The sequence below is a fragment of the Trichosurus vulpecula genome, chromosome 6 (assembly GCF_011100635.1).
Source record: "Trichosurus vulpecula isolate mTriVul1 chromosome 6, mTriVul1.pri, whole genome shotgun sequence".
Classification (NCBI taxonomy): Eukaryota; Metazoa; Chordata; class Mammalia; order Diprotodontia; family Phalangeridae; genus Trichosurus; species Trichosurus vulpecula.
Genome location: NC_050578.1, coordinates 106,772,795 through 106,778,540, shown reverse-complemented (window position 1 = coordinate 106,778,540; position 5,746 = coordinate 106,772,795). Strand labels below are relative to the sequence as shown.

General features: G+C 35.0%; 1 non-coding gene across 1 annotated transcript; it reads right to left on the bottom strand.

The window, feature by feature from the left end:
• Window positions 1-5,396: 5,396 nt before the first annotated feature.
• LOC118855616 lies at window positions 5,397-5,498 on the bottom strand. The gene has a single exon (XR_005010785.1). It is a non-coding gene; the product is annotated as a U6 spliceosomal RNA (small nuclear RNA).
• Window positions 5,499-5,746: the final 248 nt, after the last annotated feature.

Sequence of the window (5,746 nt, the reverse complement as noted above, 5' to 3'; positions counted from 1 at the left end):
CTCTAGAATTTGTTCAGAGCCATTTTTTACAGGTGTTTGGAAGGATCTGGGGGAGAGCTTAAGCAATTCCCTGTTTACCAGCTGCCATCTTGGCATATAAAGTGTGAGCCCACTGACAAGAAGGGTCTTCGGCATTCAAGGATGCCACTGACCTCTTATTAATAACACATTAGCTTTGTTAATAAAATGATTAAATTACCCAGAAACTATGTCTCTTGAACTTTTTAAATGTCATATCTGAACACTATATCTCTCTGCCTACAGGCCAGGCATTGGTAGCTTGTACCAAAAGTGCCAGGATCAAGCCAGGACCTGACTCAGACCATTCTTGTTCAGCTCAATGGCCTGAGCTTATCCTGACATCCTTGAGAACAAACACAATGCTCAAATAGATGGAAGAAGCAATGACAGGACCCCAGGCAAAAAAAAATCAGTATCACACAATGTCCCACCTTTACTTCCAGAAGTATACAGAGTCTGGCCCTGACATAAAGTTCTAACTGAAGGATAAGATTGGGAAAATGAATAAACAAAAGAAAACACCAATGATAAAGAAAAATTATGGAATCAGTGATGCCCAAGAGATAAACCCAGAAGAAAAGAATAGTTCCACATCATTTATAAGCAAAACCTAAAACAAACTAACAAACAAAACAGCTTTGCCGCAAGCTGTGGTCCATGGATAGATTTAAGGGATCCCACGAACTTAGAAAAGTAAAAATTACATCTTTATTTTCACAAACCTCAAAATGAAATTTAGCTTATCTTTCAATTACATAAAATTTTATTTTTAGGTGGGATTCATAAGCTTCACAAGAAAGCCAAAAGGTTCATGATAACAAACGGGTTAAGAATTCCTGTTTTATAAGAATATTTATATCTTGGCATGCTTTATTAGTAAACTAGAGAAAGAGATCAATAAATTAAGTACTCAACTAAACGAACTAGAAAATCAACACAACAAATTAATTATTTAAGTACTTGAAAGGATATCATATTAAAGAGAGGGATGAGTATAAGTTGCAGACAAGCCAATTTCAGTTGAATGTAAAGAAACCTTTCTTCACAGTCAGAGCTGTCAAAATGGAATGGGCTGCCTCAGAAGATGGTGGGCTCTTCCTTACAAGAGGTCTTCAAGTGAAAGTTTAATGACCAATGGTTGAGGCATCTTGTAGAGGGAATTTTTGTGAAGAGGATTCTAGATCTCTGATATTCTTTCCCACTCTTAGAATCTGTGAATCTGTGGTTCTTAGGATGAAGAGAAAGAAGAGCTAGGATTAACATGTAGGGCCACATGAGGAAGTAAGTCTAGTCAATTCAATAAATACTTGTCAAATGCCTGCTGCGTGTTAAGCGTTAACCTGTGTTAGGCATGATCCAGAAGTGTTCAAATGGGAGTGGGCAGTCACAGCCAGGCCTGCTTCAGAGAGCCAAGGGGTATAACTGAAACCAGAATGCCAAACAAACAGTGGATCCGAGATTCACACGCAGTCTGAGTAACAGAGGCAGACACAATAAGCCAAAGACAAACAGATTAGAAGTGAAGTAACCACTACCACAGAATGAAAGCCTTTCAAACTCCTCCTGCTGAAGCCCAACCCTGTATCTCACTTGAGTACACCATCAGCCTGCGCTGAAAAGTTTAGTCTGTTCCAAATGCAGCAAATCTCTACAACCTGCTATCTTGCCAACCCCACACTCAAGCTCCCATGGTAGAGTCAGAATAGCAGTAACTCCCAGGGGAGGAATAGGATCTACCAGGAAAAATTAATAACTGATTCGCAATTTATAATCACAAAGAGATGCCTGGGGACAATGAGAATTTTACTGAATCATCCAGGGTCACACAGTCATTATGTCTAAGAAAGGCTTGAGGGACAGCTAGGTGATGCAGTGAATAGAGCACCAGCCCTGGAGTCAAGAAGACCTGAGTTCAAATTTGACCTCAGACACTTGACACACTTACTAGCTATGTGACCTTGGGCAAGTCACTTAACCCCAATTGCCTTGCCTTCCCCGCTCAAAAAAAGAAGAAAAAATGTTCTTAAGAAGAGGGATTTGAACTCCCTGATACTAAACCTTGCTCTCTTCCCACTATAGCCACCAATTACAACTCTGACCTGGCATATCATACCTGAGAATTTAGTTAGAAAGGCATTTTTTTTCTTTTCCTCTCCTCTGGTGAGTAGGTAATCATTTATAATCTAGCTTTCACTATTAAAGCAATATTTCTCAGCACTACATAGAACTTTTACAAAAACTGAACATGTATTAGAACACAGAAATATTGCAAACACACATAAGAAGGCAGAAATAGCTAATGCACCCTTTACAGACCATTGATTAAGGGACCACGAACAAAAGATACAGACTCGAATGGAAGTTTAACAATGAAATCTTAAATAATCAGATCAAAGACCAAATAATAGAAACAACTAATAGCTTTGTGAAAGAAAATTATAATGATGAAACAATATGTCAAAATTTCTGGGATGCTGTGAAAGCAATCTTTGGAGGAAAAATAATATCCCTACAACATACATTACCAAAACAGAAAAAGAGAAGATTAACAAAGTGAATATACATTTTTTAAATTAGAAAGTAAACAAATAAATGACCCTAACATAAACACCAAAAGGGAGGACTTTTTTAATCAGAGAAGTAGATAAATTGTAAATAAAAAACTATAGAAACCAAAAAGTAAAATTAAAAGCTGATTCTTTGAAAAAAACTAAAATTGATAAACCTTTCGCTAATCTGATTAAAAAGCAGAGGGCAAAAAATCAAATCAATAAAATAGCAAATGAGCAAAATGAAATCATAGCAAAACCAGAAGAAATAAAAAGAATATTCAAAACATATTAAGCATAGTCATATGCTAACAAAACTGAGAATATAAAAGAAATAGAAGAATACCTTCAAAAATATAAAATAACCAAACTATCAGAAGGCCAGAGGGAGATCTTAAATAACCCAATCTTAAAAAAGGAAATAGTTCTGGCCGTAAATGAATTATCAAAGAATAAATATTCCTAGCCTTACTAAATTCAAGGGAAAGTTTTATCACACTTTTAAAGAACAATTAATACCAATACTTCACAAATTATTCTCAGAAATTGAGAAAAAAAAGCACCCTACCAGAATCATTTTACAAAGTAAACAGTCCTGATTCATACCTAAACCAAGGAAAAATAAAACACACAAGGAAAACTATGGTACAATATCATTCATGAATATTGACCCAAAAATTTAAAACAAAATCCTGTCAAGTAGTCCATAACAATTTATGCAAGAAATCATTAAATATGACCAAGTAGGATTTATGCCAGGGATGCAAGGATGGTCCAACAATCAACATAATTAATCATATTAAAAACCCAAACACCTAAATCCACATGACATCTCAACAGATGCAGAAAAAGCCTTTCACAAAGTATAGCTTTCTTTTTGCTCAAGACCCTACAAAACAAAAGCATAGAGTCCTTTTAAAAAATATTATAAAAAGCATCTATCTAAAACCAAAGTAAGCATCATATGCAATGGGGATATAGTAGAACCTTTCCCAGTAAATACTAGATTGAAGCAAGGATGCCCACTCTATCCACAATTGTTTGATATAGTTCTGGAAATGCTAAAAATAGCAATAAGAAAAGAGAAATTAAATACATAAAGATAGGTAAAGAGCAGATAAAACTATTCTTATTTGCTGCTATGATGATATACTGTACTTGGAAAATGTTAGGTAATCAAGAAAGATACCCATCAAGGCAATAACTTCAGCAAAGTTGCAGGCTACAAAATATATGTTAAAAAATCAACAGCATTTCTATATAATATTAACAAATTCGAAGAAGCAGCAATAGAAAGCCTCATTACCTCTCCCCTAAATTACTGCAACATTTTCCTACTGGTTAGACTAGCAGGATGGTAGGAGATGTATTTTTTTTTCACTTAATAGTATTTTATTTTTTACCAATTACATGTAAAGATAGTTTTAAACATTCATTTTCGTAAGATATTGAGTTCCTCTCTCCCTTCCCTCCCTCCTCCCAAAGACAGCATGCAAACTGATATAGGTTATACATGTACAATCATGTTAAACGTATTTCTACATTCATCATGTTGTGAAAGAAGAATCAGAACAAAATGGAAAAACCATGAGAAAGAAAAAAAAACAAAAACAAAAAAAGAAGTGAAAATAGTATGCTTTGACCTGCATTCAGACTTCACAGTTCCTTCTCTGGATGTAGATAGCATTTTCCATCATGAGTCTTTTGAACTATGTTGGACCATTGCATTGCTGAGAACAGCAAAGTCTATCAAAGTTCATCATTGCACAATGTTGTTGTTATCACGTACAATGTTCTCCTGGTTCTGCTCAATTACCTCAGCATCAATTCATGTAAGTCTTTCCAGCTTTTTCTGAAAGCTGCTTGCTCAACATTCCTTATGGAACAATAGTATTCCATTTCATTCGTATACCACAATTTATTCAGCCATTCTCCAACTGATGGGTATCCCCACCATTTCCAATTCTTTGCCACCACAAAAAGGGCTGCTATAAATATTTTTGTACATGTGGGTCTTTTTCCCATTTTTATGATCTCTTTGGGATACAGACCTAGAAGTGGTATTACTGAGTCAAAAGGTATGCACAGTTTTATAGACCTTTGGGCATAGTTCCAAATTGCTCTCCAGAATGGTTGGATCAGTTCACAACTCCACCAACAATGCATTAATGTTCCAATTTTTCCAATCTTCTTCAACATTTATCATTTTCCTGTTTTGTCATGTTAGCCGATCTGATAGGTGTGATGTGGTACCTCAGGGTTGTTTTGATTTGCATTTCTCTAATTTGACTCAGTTCTCTATATATTTTTGAAATGAGGCCTTTATCAGAGATACTGGTTGTAAAAATTCTTTCCCAGCTTTCTGCTTCCCTTCTAATCTTGGTTGCATTGACTTTGTGCAAAACCTTTTCAATTTAATGTAATCAAAATTATCCATTTTGCATTTCACAATGTTGTCTATCTCTTGTTTGGTCATAAAATCTTCTGTTCTCCATAAATCTGACAGGTAATGTATTCTTTACTCTCTTAATTTACTTATAGTATCAGCCTTTATATCTAAATCATGTACCCATTTTGACTTTTTTTGGTATATGGTGTAAGATGCTGGTCTATGCCTAGTTTCTGCCATATTATTTTCCAGTTTCCCAGCAGTTTTTGTTAAATAGTTATCTCTTATCCCAGAAGCTGGAGTCTTTGGAGTTATCAAACAGTAGATTACTCTAGTCATTGACTACTGTGTGTTGTGTACCTCACCTGTTCCACTGATCTACTACTCTACTTCTTAGCCAGTACCAAGCAGTTTTGATGATTACTGCTTGATAATATAAAAATACAGAACATTTTACAAATTTGCATCTCATCTTTGTGCAGGGCCATGCTAATCTTCTCTGTATCATTCCAATTTTAGTATATGTGCTGCCAAAACAAGTGCAGTAGGAAATGTATTATTAATCAAATGAGATAGAGGCAATTATGAAAGATAAAATAGATAAGTTTGATTACATAAAACTGGAAAGCTTCTACATTGACAAAATGAATGCATCTAGGATAAGAATGGAAGTGGTCGTACTGGAAAAAAATCTTTGTCAAATTTCTCTGATAAGAGTTTGGTATCCAAGAACTATGTTATACATATGTATGTATGTATGATCAATAGCCAATCTTCAATAGATAAC